At 36.2% G+C, this 15000-nt stretch overlaps 1 long non-coding RNA gene across 2 annotated transcripts in view; it reads left to right on the top strand.

The window, feature by feature from the left end:
• LOC122340951 overlaps positions 1-6011 on the top strand; it is a 31297-nt gene extending 25286 nt beyond the window's left edge. For both annotated transcript variants that reach the window (XR_006250399.1, XR_006250400.1), the window contains 2 exons: positions 5013-5065; positions 5956-6011. This is a non-coding gene — a long non-coding RNA (uncharacterized LOC122340951). The remainder of the gene's footprint in view (positions 1-5012; positions 5066-5955) is intronic.
• The last annotated feature ends 8989 nt before the right edge of the window (positions 6012-15000 follow it).

Here is a 15000-nt window from a genome sequence, read left to right on the forward strand (position 1 = left end):
CAGGCCTGTAAAGTGTATTTTTTGTACTGTAGCTGATCTTTACTGCTTTTTTTAATGCAAATTTAATGCATTTATCTTTGATATAGCTACATTGAATATTTAACAGCATTTGTACCTTTTATGCATTTAACTAATATATGATTTTCTGTATATAGTGTCATCTACTGTACTAATTTATAAAAACAAAATGTTTGAGAAACTTCTGCGTGCTTGATTTAAAGACTGGCTGAAACTGAAACGATGGAGAACATTTGTCTTTCAATGAAAAAAAAATTAACGTTTATTAACTTTTTTTTAATTTTACGGACAAATTTATTTATAAATTAAATTAAATCCAAATTGATTGAAGTCATTTGCACCGTTTAAATGCCACTGAAGCTTAACGAGCTGAGATTAGAAAATTAAAAAAACTAATAATATTAATCATGCATAATCATTTTCTCATTATATACTGTAGATTAAACTAATAAAACCTTTTATACTGACAAATGTATTCGTAAATGAAATCCAAATTGATTGTCAATTTCGCAAATTAATTGACATTAAAACTTAGTTCGGAGAAGAAAATAAAGCACCTTCAATATGATATATATTTAAAATTTCACAAGATCCATACCTAGTTATGTTTACCTCGTTTATAATAAATATACTATTAAGTCATTGCATGATTCTTATGAATGCAGTATTTCATTAACCTCAAAAAAGGGTATGATAAGTCTTTAAAGTCGTGCATTCATAAGTTGACATTTTATGAAAGAAAAAGCAGTCATAAGCAGCATATTAGGAACAGCCGAAAATACATTCTATGGGTCGAAATGATTTTCTTTTATGACAAAAATCATTAGGATATTAAGTCCAGATCATGTTCCATGAAGATATTGTGTACATGTCCTGCCATAAATGCATCATATGCATTGATAAGTACTTCGTTTAGACGACTTCAGAAGTGATTTTTCCAATATTTCGATTTTTTTACGCTCTCAGATTCCAGATGTTTTTTTTAAACAGTTGCATCTCGGACAAATATTGGGTCCCGCTTTATATTAAGTGGCCTTAACTATGTATTTACGTTTAAATTGATCATTTGGTGCAATGCACTTATTGTGTACGTTTTTATAAAATATATGTAATTACATCTGTCAATAATTTCCGTAATTACGTTTACAGTTGGACCCATCCCTTACATTTTAACCTGCGTATACCACCTAACCCGTCCCTAACCTAAAGTGTTATGATATGCAATATTTTTTGATGTAAGTACACAGTAGTTAAGGCCAGCTAGGAGGATAAAAAGTCTGGTGAGCGATAACCTCGCGCTGACCTCCGGCAAACGAACACGCACTCGTCCGCGGCTCTGATTGGTCCTCGCCGTGTCTTGTGTTGTCTGTTGAGTCGCCGCGCCGGTAAACCGAGGGCCCTCGGAAGCGTCCAGAAACCTCCGGAATAAACTCCAGCGGTGGAGCTTCATCGTGCGCAGATGCGCCTTTGGAAACATCTGTGTTTGTCGGGGAATATCTCTGGGTAAATGCTCGGAAATGCTGGTGTTTGTCAGGCGCTCTCTGAGCAAACACCGAGCGGCTGCGAACCGCTGTGATTAAAAGAAACCTTCTGGATTCAGCGACTCTTTCTTTGTTGATTACCACGGAAAGCAAGCCTTCGGTTCTTTGTCATTTTACAGAAACGAAAAAGCGGTACTGCGCTGCGAAGCGCTTGTGATAGGGGTAGGACTGCGGGATTGTTACGAAAGCAGTTTTAGCATTGCGGCGAATGGGTGCCGTCGGAATGAGAGTCGGTGAAAAACAGCGCTCCGGTCTATCGGTGAACATCTGGAGAAGACAGAAGCTGATACAAATCCAGCATTAAAACGTCCGTAATCCTCCGGTGAAAAAGTCGAATGTTCGTTTTTGGCTGTTTTGGCTTGTAAAGGCTGCTCAGATACGGCCTATTTTAGTTAAAAACATTGTAATGCATTTTAATTTCAGCTTTTGTCTTCTCCAGATGTGGCGTGGATTATGGTCAGGTTTTTATCGGCTGTTTGGACTCTTTTTCTGACGGCACCCATTCGCCGCAGGGCATCCATCAGCGATTCCTTTAATATTAGCGTCGTCGCGTTTAAGCTGTGGCTTCGTAAAGTTGTTTCTCTGGTTTCTAGTAAGAGCGATGAGTAAGGACGGAAATTGTGGATCATTGACCTGTCAGAGATGTCACTTTTTCCCAGAGATGATTTGAGTCAGTAGTGTTTGAGTTTTTATTCTGATTTCTGATTGGAGATCTCTTCTGAAAATCCTCTCAAGCCTTCATCTGATCCGCGTTTAAGAAGACCCCGGGGCCGAGACTTTACAGAGGTTGTGTTTCTGAGATGTAGCTGAAGTGAGATTTATCATCTGAAAGCTGAATAAAGAAGCTGTCCGTTGATGTACGGTGTTAGGATCGGACAACATTTGGCCGAGAGACAACTATTTGAAAATCTGCTACCAGAGGGTGCACAGAAATCAAATGTTACGAAAATCACCTATAAAATTGTCCAAATGAACTTCTTAGCGATGCACATTACTAAACTAAACTTTGGTGTTGATATATTTACGGTAGAAAGCGTAAAAATGACTTAATAACCTAATGATTTTCAGCATTAAAAGAAAGATGAACCATTTTGACCTATACAGTGTATTTTTGGCTGTTGATGCAAGTATACCCGTGCCGCTTAAAGCTGTTTTTGCGCTCCGCAATTGTGCGATCGTGAACTCTTAAGCTGATCGATCGCTTACACGACGGCCAAAACCTTCAAAACACACATGAGTTGCATCAGATCTCTCGGAGATGCTCAGCTCCGGATTTTGACCCGGGTTAACTTCGGACCGATGCGTCGCTGGAAATAGTTTATTAGATGTGCATCCATATTTATTCTCTGAGAGTCTGTGTTGCAAGCGAGTGATCGACGACGGGATGGCGTGTGCCTGACAATGAGAGAGATGCTTTCCCTGTCTGTCTCTTATTCTGCTGTAATTAGGATCCTCCGTCTTGTGTTTTATGAGTCTAACAGCAGGTCGAGGATCATAAAGCCCCAATAAAACTAACCTGAACAGCACACCGGCTACATGCTGTGAGAAACGTGCACAAACTTGGAAGTGCATGTGATCTTCATCATGCAACGTCCAACATTTTACAATATTAATCTGCTTGTTTATTAATATAACGCTTGATTTAACAGTAAAGCGTGTCATTAGCAATACCAGAGGTCATGGGTTCGATTCAGCAATGCATGAACTACGAAAAAAGTCTTTATAATAGGTCTGTTTGGATAAAAGCATTGCACTTTGTTGTTCTGTGTTCTTGCACTGAAGTGCACAAACTGGGCAGTGTGTTGTGTTAGCTTCGTCATGCAGCATTTTACGAAAATATGCACATGAAATACTGTTAAAAAAAGATATGCTTTTATTCGTTTAGAGCTTGCTTTAACAGTAAAGCATGACACTAGCCATGCCAAGCTCATGGGTTTGATTCACAGGCAATGCACAAACTGAGGGGTCTGAAAACGGATCCCTGAGGATCTCCGGTGACCAGTTAACGTGCTTTGCACGATCAAAAACGTCGGCTAAATTAATAAGTGCAACGTACGTGATAAAAAAAAAGTATGTTGTGCAATGCAAGAAATGTCGAGATATGGCGTCTGCCAAATGCATGAATGTAAATGCGTGCATTAACATAAAACACTGTTAAAAAACCCTGTTAATCTACTTTTTTATTATTAAATGAATTTAAATTAAAAAAAAAAAAATATATATATATTTTTGGTCTCTAGCAGTGCCAAGGTCACGAGTTTGATTTCTAGGCAATGCACAAAATGAGCGGTCCAAGAACCGATCCCTGAGGAACCTCGGTGATGACCGGTTGATGTGTTTTGGATAAAAGCGTCTAAATTGTAAAAAGCGTGCAATAAAAGCAATGCAAGTCCATTCGGATTATGCGTCTGCCAAATGCATGAATGTAAATGCAGAATCATGTTCAGCCGATGACAGCAGGCGTGTGAGAATGACTTGAAATAGTGCACAAACTAAACAGTGTGTTCATGTTGGCTGCGTGATCTTTTTCATGGACGTTTAACATTTTATATGCTTATAGACCATATTGCAAAATAGACCATATTAACCAAAAATAAATAAATAAATGAAAAAAAAAAAAATAAATAAATAAATTAAAAAATATATATATATATTTATTTATTTATTTATTTATTTATTTATTTATTTTTTAATACACATGTATATATTTGTTTTTAGTTTTTTTTTAACACTAGAGCTTGCGCTAGAAATGCCAAGGTCATGGATTAGATTCCCGGGGGAATGCGTGAACCGGAAAAAACACGTATACTTTAAATCAAATGCAATGCATGTTCATTTGGATAAAAGCAGCCGCCAAAAGCGCAAACGTAAATGCGTTCATCATAAAACTGCACCCCTGAGCAGTACTTAGAGTGCACAAAATGTCCAAAAAAAAGCTGCAAAATATAGCGGTGATCGGAAATTGGCCATTATAAGGTCTAAAATGCACGTACAGTTTGTGTAGCGCGTGTAAATATGTGAGCTGCCTGTGTTTTCTATTTAACGCGCGCCTGTTAAATCTCGAAAATAACGTGCATAAACATCGCAGGTTTTGTTGTCGCAGGAAATCAGGAGGCGTAAATGAGACGTTTAATCATTTATCTAATGGAAGAAAATGAATTTTGGGAAAGGCATCAAAGAAAAAGGACGAGAGACGAGTGTATCCTGTGACACACACACACACACACACACAAATGTATCACTTTAAATGGGAAAAAAACCCCTCAGTTTTATTGCTGGCAGGTTGGTCCGTGCAAACTCCAGCCAAATTCAATTTGAGCTTGTAATTTCTAATAGACTTTAAAGCAATGCCAAGGTTCGAGATGGCTTAAATCGCTTTGCTAATAGGAATATGCCAGTGTGCTTTTGTGATGTTTAATTATGAATAATTGTTTCTTATGTTTATCCAAACAGATTCCCCCTCGGTCGCCCCGTTTGGATCAGAACCCCCGAAAAGGAAGACGCAGGTACAGAGGCACCGAGACAGACGTCTTGTCACACGCTGCTTCATAACGTGCAAAAAACAAAACGTGAACGCGAGTAAGCGGTGCATCATATGAAATGAAACGGAAAAAATAATGCACAGCGTAATGAGGTTTGTCTCGTAGCTCGCTCTTTTGCAGCTCGAGAGACGTCATTGATCACGTGTTTTTATGCGTCAAAGTCAGACGTGCACGCGAGTAGCGGTAGTTCGGATCCCGCTGCTTGAGCTCGGGATCTCCGACTTTCGTTTCCGTGTTGTGTTCCGATTAGAAAAAACGAGGAAAACCCGAACGAGTCGATGGCACCTCAGAAACAATCGAGGCATCTTTGTGTTTTTCCAAATCTAGATGCGCACAAATAATCGTAAATAACATTAAAATCACGTTTCCTCGACGGATGTTGAACATTGAGAATTAGTTTTTTTCTCAGTAGTGGCTCAAAACACTTACATTGCATATGTTTTGTGTTTTGTTTTTTTCCCAGAAATATCATATGGAGTCAATGGCTGCCAATTTCTTTTTTCTTTCCAGTTTCAAATAAAAAAAATGCAGTTAAAACGTGTTCGTTTTGTTGTTGATGCCGTAAGATGTTTCTCAGGGGGTTTTTTATGACGTTTCTCCAAAAAAAAACGTATTTTCTGCATAAAATCATAAGGTGAAAATGTGACCTTGGTGTGTTTGATACTAAGTAGGTATTGAAATCCGGTGAAGTTAATGGTTGAAATCAAACTTTAGCTCATAATTGGAGTCGGTAGTGTTTGGGTCTTCATTGAGATCTCTTCTGAAAGTCCTCTCAAGCCTTCGTTTGATCCGCGTTTGGCGCCAAGACTGCTGTGTTTTTGAGATGTAACCGATGTGTTTCTTTCCCGTCTCAGTCTAGATACGTCACGGTGTGAACGCTTTAACTGGACCCCGAGATCCTGCCGTCTTCTTAAAGTAGGTCATCTCTGTTTCACACACAGCAGACTGGTGCAAAAATAATACTGCACTGCCTCCTGTGCTGCTATAACCAGAAAACACACACACACACACACACACACACACACACCTGACAAAGAGATTCTGAGGCAGCTGCTCACACACACACACACACACACACACACCTGTCGTCGTCGTCGTCAGCTGATGGTCACTGTATTCTGACTGTAGTTGGTCTGTAGCAGCTTTGCTTCACATCACATATTTAATAAGCGCTGAAGATCAGATCGATTGACATCACCTAAAAATATGAGGACGTCACATCCATTTCTATTGTTTGGAGACGTCCCGAAGTGAACTCCGTTGTTAACGACAGATCTTGCTCTTTGAGAAACGCGCCCCTGACTAATGTAACTCAGTATTTAGATAGCACTTTATTTTACAGTTACACCCATTAGTTGCTTATTAGCGTGAATATTATCAAATTCAAATTTTATTTGTCACATACACATACATACATGGTACGACATGCAGTGAAATGTTTTTTACAACCGTCCAGCGTCAGAATAGAAAACTAAATATATATCTATAGAAGAAACAAAAAAAAAAAAATAAAAATAATATATATATATATATATATATATATATATATATATATATATATATATATATATATATATATATATAATATAAAAATATATATACATAAAAATATATATAAAATATAAAAATATATATACATTTACACAAAAAAATATATATACAATACAAATATATATATATATATATATATATATATATATATATATATATACATATACAAAAAATATATATACATATATGTTTATTATTGTTAATTAAACACATAACAGTGCCTTATTCTACATCACTAATCCATAAAAACTTAAAATAGCTGCCTTGCTAGCTATTACTAAGCAAATTAGTAAAAGTATACTAAAGTTTTAAAGTGTTACCAATATTTAATACCTAAAGTTTGTGCTCTTTTCCCTCCACGGCGATGTCACTTCCTGCTCGATGATGTCATTGTGGCATTTGTTAGTTTTAGAGTATAGGAAGTGATGTTTGGGACGCAAGATAAAATATCATTATCAGGTAGAACAATATTCACAGGAAATGCATTTGATGAAAAATATGAATATTTCCGAATAAATTGTCTGTGAATAGTTTTTCATTGTATACGCTATGTTTCAGCATCGTAATTGGTGTTTATTAATATTTTTGAGCTTATAATGGTGTATTTTTAATGCTATATTCACATTTAATAATATTTTTGAGCTTGTAATGGTGTATTTTTAATGCTATATTCATATTTAGTAATATTTTTGAGCTTATAAGGATGCATTTTTTTAATGCTATATTCGTATTTAATAGTATTTTAAAAAATATATTTTTAATTTTAGTTAAAATGATTTGATTAGTTTCTTTAAATGTTCTATGACTTTTTATTTCAGTTTTGCGCCGTGCTATTAATAATCACGATGAATCGCATCCAAAGTAACTTTTTGTTTACATGTAATATGTATAAAGACAAACACATTGGCATATGTTTTTAAATATTTACATATATTTATATATAATATAAATGATATAAAAATGAATATATATTGAAAATATATATTAAAACCTATGAATATATTTAAATATATATATATATATATATATATATATATATTTTTTAATATATATATATATATATATATATATATATAATTTTTTTAATATATATATATATATATATATATAATATAAACGTAACAATTTTCTTAAATATGTACACACATGCGTTTATGTTTATATATACATAATAAATACAGTACACACATATATTACGTAAACAAAACTTTATTTTGCGACTGACGTCCTCCCCATGTTAAAAATGCTCAGTTTAATATGTAATGTCTCAAAAACAGCGTGCATCTCATTAATAACCCGTTCAGCGTGGACGTGCGCGCGCTTTCCTCGATCCCCGTCTGCTAGACGCGCGGCGTGTCATTACTAGCTGCGTGTCGCTGCTACGGCTCTGACAGAAAAACACCTTTAAAAACAAAAAAACAACAAATCCAGCAAAAAAATAGTGCTGCAACAAAGAGCTGCTGCCATTTTCTGCCTCGCTTTGATTAATGCTTTTTTTTCTGCCTAATAAAAGGTTCACAAACCATCTGTTTTACTCCCTAATGCCTTGCCCAAAGGTTCCTCTCTCCTATTTCAGGCAACGGGCCAAGCAGCATTCCTCACACACACACACACACACACACACACACACACACACACACACACACACACACACACACACGCTCGCCTATTTTCTCTTTCGTCTCCCTGTAAACAAGCTGCCTCTCTTTTTAATCTGCTGCTGCCATTTTCTTCTCGTCGTTATGCATATTCATCGCCAGTAAACATTTTCATCGACTACATTTAATATCCTGCACTAGCAATTACCGCTGGCTGTTGCGGCGTGGAGCCGGGGCCCGTCTCTAACAGCTGTCCCGCAGATGCGGCCCGCGGCCAAACGCGCCAAATAAAACCTACAAGATGCCAGTGGAATTTGTTTAAGAGAAGACGGCCTTTCTCTCGCTCTGTTTCCGGCCCATCTCTAGTTGACTCTGTCGTCATGTGGAAGGCTTAGCCCCAGCTCTTTAATACACTGAGCACCCAGCAAGATTAGCACAGCTGTTACGATAAAACATTAACCAATTTATATTTACCTTATATACGGGTGTTAGTGCTGGCCAGCGATTAATCGCATCCGAAATAAAAGTTTTTGTCTACATAATATATGTGTGTGTACTGTGTATATTTATTATGTGTATATATATATAAATACACACACACACACGCGCACGTAGATATTTAAGAAAAATGTTAGATTGATATGTAAAATGTTTTTTATATAAAATAAATTATATGAATATATATATATGTGTGTGTCTTTATATGTAGTACACAACTTTTATTTTGGATGCGATTAATTGGGATTAATATATATATATATATATATATATATATATATATATATATATATATATATATATATATGTGTGTGTGTGTGTGTATATATGTGTATATATGTATATATATGTATGTGTGCTGTCAAACGATTAATTGTAATTAATAATATATATATATATATATATATATATATATATATATATATATATATATATAAATACAAATATATTATGTAAAAAAATATATATATATACATACAAACACATGCAGGTATATATTTAATGAAAATAAGTTATGTTTTTATATTAAATATATTTATATAAAATAAGAGAATAAATATATAAATGCATTTACATGTAAATACTTTCAAATATATACTGTGTGTGTTTGTGTGTTAATATATACATAATAAAGTACAAACACGTCAAGAAAAACTTTTATCACGTTTAATCGTATTAATCGTATTAATTGTTTGACAGCACTAATATATACACCTATATATACATTATATATATCGAGTACCTAGCAGGGTTATTATAGCTATATATCTATAAAAAAAATATCATTATTTGTTTGATTGATACTTTGCTAAAATAACTCAAATGCATACTATATGTAAAAATAAATACATGAATAAAAATGACAGAAACGGTGTAAAAATAGTAAAGCGTTCAAATTGCAATAAAAATCTGGTGTACTTTTATTGTTAATCAAATCCCTTTTCTTTATGAGATCGTCCACAGGAAGTGACACGGTTCTGTTTAATTCTTTAACGTCCCTCGGTGGTGTGAGATCAGATTGCTGGAAACTGACAGGCTGATTATGAAGCCATTCTTCTCCTGCTTTCAGAAGTCCACTGACATAAAGCATGAGATTGTCAGGCTTCTCCTCTCGGTGCAGGTGTGCAGGGAGAAGAAAGGAGAGCGAGGGAGAGTGTTATTCATCCCCAGGGGGCACTGTTAGCCCTCCACTTCAACATCAACAACCTGCACCATGTGGCCCCAAACACACACACACACGCACACACACACACGCACGCACACACACACGCTCCAGCTGCAGAAGGTGCTGGTGACAGACATTAATTTGGTGCTTCATATCATGACACAAAAGACATCTTCCATCAAGAGTCCACACACCCTCCTGCTCATCCCAGAATCCGGAGCACAGGTGTCCGTTCACGTCACGCGCAGCCAGCTCTTACCTGCCGGCGCACGTTTAGACACTTTAACGCCTTCCGTTTTTGGTCAGATGTATATATTTTTTTAGCCGTTGAAGACGCTCTTCTTAAAACGAGCTTTATTCTCAGGCTCTCGGTTCATTTATAAAGCGCCTTTCTTAGAGGGGGGTAACTCTAAGTGCTTTACGTGAAAGAAAAGAAACTTTAAATGATCACAGAAATAAATAAAAACGCGCTCATGTTCTGTTGTTGTACTTTAATAGCAATGAAAACAATCCATTTATTGGCATTAAAGTGAAACTACTAAACAAACACACCAGAACCTGAGAAAAAGGATCATTTTAAGACTATTTCAAATAGTATTTAGAGGCTGTTTCAAATGTCATATATATATATATTGCATATTGTCACATGTAATATATTTCTATTAATATACATAGAAAGAAAATGTTTATATATATATATATATATATATATATATAATATGGTATAATATGATAACATATCACTTTTCTTTTACAAATATTTGAAAATATTCAGGCAAAAATTAAATGAAACAAACCATTATTGCTTTTCTAAAAATGTATTTTATTAATGTGTGCAAACATTATACAAAAATAATTAATACAAAAAGTATATATAATACAAAAATATGTTTTTGTTTCTAAATATATTTTTTAATATTTTATATTTTTTCTTCATTTCTATTTGACTATTAAATCAGCCGTTCTTGCACTTAAAAATGTATTGCTACAAATATATAAAAAGAAATATATATATATATATAAATGCTATATATGCAAAAATACAAATTCTTTTCACAATTATTTGTTTACTTGTACAATGTAAAGTACTCATGTATTTTGGTTGAATATATAACGAACAGCTTTTTTAATGATAAACGATTTTATGTCAATGTACTAATTTATATTGTTTAACCATTTGATGCAGTCACTTTAATTTGTTACCATATTTACATGCTCAGAGTCCATGGGGACTGTAATTTTTAACACTCGCACACACACAAAATACTGTGGAAGTTGATATTAAATAATTACCATATTCTTGCACCATGGCACCGTATATTCTTGCTACGTATTAGCATATTCATGTCCAAGACAACATGGTGTTGGTTTTCTGAATCTGCATTTAATTCCAAACATGTTAAACAGAAGATTATTTACCAAAACGTCACGTGTGAACTTGAAAAGTTTAGATAACCAGCGACTGTTTATAAATGTTTAAAATCATCATAGAGAGACTGTGTGTGAGTGACTTGTGGGAATGTTAGATAAACAGAGGAAAGTTACTGCTACTAAACACGACTAATGCACAGAGAACAGGACACACACACACACACACACACACACAATCCCACAATCCTCCACCTCCTGCTCCTAAAACCCATCTGAGCCACTGGACTTGAAAGCAGGAGAATGTGGGAGACTTGTGTGTTTTGATGTCTGTGTGTGTGTGTGTGAGCGAGCGCTGTATTTCAGGGTGGTGTACTGTACCCATCTGGGCGGCAGGCTGTGAGTGTGAGCGTCTTCTGATGATGCACGCTCTCACACACACACACACACACACACGCGCACACAAAACCCTGAGGCCCCCATGATCCTGTCAGGGCCCCTGAGGTCAGCTGGGGTCAGCATCTGGTCAGGTCTGATGGTGGTCACAGGTGTTTCCAAAGTCTGTGTGTGTGTGTGTGTGTGTATAGAGAGAGTACACAATTCACTTTGTTCTGCACCTGCCATTGGCAGATCTATCTGTCTGTGTTTCTGTCTAGGAACTACCTGGAAACCAGACAAAACACCTTCACTTCTACAAAACGGTGACTCCGAACACTTTAGCCACTGCCTAGCAACCCCCTAGTAACTACTCAGGACATCTGTCAACTGTCTAGCAACTTTAGCACTGCTTAGAAACACCCTAGCAACCGCCAAAAACACTAGTAAGACATTGTCTTGCAAGACCACCCGAAATGCTGTAACAACAACAACTCAAAAAAATTTAGCAACTGCCTAGCAATACTCAGCCAGCTGTCTAGTAAGTGAATAGCAACCACTTAGAACAACCTAGAAATGGCATACTGAAAAAAAACCTCTTCATAGTGCTTTAGAAACTGCTTAAAACACTTCATCTACTGCCTAGCAATGCCCTAGCAACCACTCGGGACACCCTAGTAACACCCCAGAATAACCAGTCACAAGACACTTGCAGTGCCATGGCAACCACTCACAATACTGCTAACAACTAACAGCTGCCGAGCAACACCCTAGCAACAACTCTGAACACCCTAGCAACCACTCCAAACAACTCAGCAGCTGCCTAGCAACACCCTAGTACAGTAATACTCAATCTACTGTCTAGTAAGTTCAAAGCAACCAGCCATACTTGAACAAAACATCCAAATAACACCTTCAGGGTTATAGAAACAGCTCAGAATACTTCGGCTTCTGCCAAGCAATGCCCTAGCAACCACTCACACCCTAGTAACATCTTACCCAGAAAACAGAAGGCACTTGCAATGCCATGGCAACCACTCACAATACTTTAACAACTGCCAAGCTACGACCTAGTAACAACTCCAGTAACACGTTTCACGGGAAACAAGAACAGTCAGAAGACACCCGCAATGCCATAGAAATGATTCAAAACACTGCCTAGTAACGCCCTAGCAACCGCACCTTAGTACGCCTTAGTAATGACACACTCAGAAAATCAGACAGCCGACACGTGCCGTGTTTATATTTTAGATTTAAATTCTTCAACTACTGCCTAGCAATACCCTAGCAACTACTCAGAACACTCTAATAACAATTTATCCAGAAGACCATGCCATAGCAACCATTCAAACACCTCATAAACGCTCAGAATACCCTAGTAACACCTTACCCAGAATAAAAAACAGCCAGAAGTACTTGCACTAAAGCAACTGCCTAGCAACACCCTGGTAACCATCCAGAACACCATAACAACTACTCAGATCGCCTTAGCAACGGCGGCAAATTTAATTTCAACTATATAGATCCTATATATTAACAACCAACGGATTAAATATGATCTGAATTACATAATCTGATTCCAAAAACAAAATAATTGCAATTTATTTTTATTGATTACACGATTACATTTTATTCACACGATAGCAATGCATTATTCACAAATCATTCATAAATAATTATTCGTTTAAACAAATTAATATGTTTCTTTATTTACAAATTGGGATTTTTTTTTGTCACGCCTAACCACTTTGACCAATTATGTTAAATTTACTAATATAATAAACAGTAAGTTAATAATTAACCCACTTGTGCATGATAGCACGTGATATACATAATATTCGTAAGGGTAATTAAACATTTAATTACTGAGTAATATTAATTAACTACGTGTACTTTCTAAATGCTCAGGATTAGGGATTGGTTTAGGGTTACTTGCATATAATTATGCATAATTAATTATTGTTTTAATAGTAAGTACATGTAACACGTAGCAATGACACCTACCAATATATATTTCTTTTTTTTAATTTTCTTTTGATTAACGTTACATTAATATATATTTGAATTATTTTTATATAATTTAGTTATTAGTTTTTCATTAAACCCCAATTTAAGATGCCTTTTATCGTGTTAATAACAACAAAAGCAATGTGTTTTCTTTTTCTTTGCATTTTTTTACGCAATATGAATTGATCCTATTTAAGAGAAACTATGTGATATTACCTAAAATGGATTATGTTACTCATTACTATTTTCATCATCTGGATTCATATTTTTAAATATTCCACCCATTTGCTTAAATATGCTCGCCAACGCTATTTTAATTCACATTTGTTGCTTGGTGTGTGTAAATTTTAGGTTGTGGACTGCGAGAGAGAGTGTGTGTGTGTGTGTGTGTGTGTGTGTGTGTGTGTGTGTGTGTGTGTGTGTGTGTGTGTGTGTGTGTGTGTTAGGGAGGGAGGCTGACCTGACATGTACTAAAATAAATGCTCTTGTAAGTTCAGATGTCCACCTGCATGAAACACACACGCACACACACACACACACACAGCAAACGAACACTGGAATGTAAACAAGAGCCTTTGGTTTGGAGTGTGTGTGTGATCAGTGTTTGTGTGTGTTTATGTCTGGATTTCGACAGGTTTCTCTGGTCATTTACGGTGACCTTTCACACTGCCAAAAATCAGATGATCCGCAGAGGATGCCCTGGAAAAATAGGTGTGTGTGTGTGTGTGTGTGTGTGTGTGTGGAAAGACCAAGTAACAGATCAAAACAGAATATCATCATCCCTACCTGGAGTGAGTGTTTGGAGAACGCGCTTCAGTTCGTCTAAATAACCGGACTTCTATATTAAACTCTGAAGAGCGGTGGGTTAACCTCAACTTTTTTCACTGATGGTCTTTTACAGTATTCCCGAAACCAGGATCGTTTGCTACGTCTTCACCATCGTCCGCGGCTCCGTCGCCATGGGAACTGATGATGCATGCGAGAGAAGGCGGCTAATTGGTTCGGTCGCTCTCAGCTTCTTGGACTTCGGCGACTAGTTTTTTGTCTGGTTTAGTCTTGATGTGAGATGCGTGTTCGGCTGAGAGTTAAACCCAAGAGAACGGAAGCCATGACAACAAAACGTCTCTCCAAATGTCCCAAGCGTCAAATATGAAGTTTTATTTCAAATTCGAATGGTGTCAAAAAACACCTTACCCTAGCAACCGCTCGTAACACCTTAGCAACAGCATACGCCGTTCAAAGTTTCCGATTGGTTACATTTTTTAATGTTTCTGAAGTCAGAAACACTTGTTTGATCCAAAAATAGCAAAATATTATAAAAAATTTAAATCATGTTT

This window comes from Puntigrus tetrazona, unplaced genomic scaffold, assembly GCF_018831695.1.
Source record: "Puntigrus tetrazona isolate hp1 unplaced genomic scaffold, ASM1883169v1 S000001111, whole genome shotgun sequence".
Taxonomy (NCBI): Eukaryota; Metazoa; Chordata; class Actinopteri; order Cypriniformes; family Cyprinidae; genus Puntigrus; species Puntigrus tetrazona.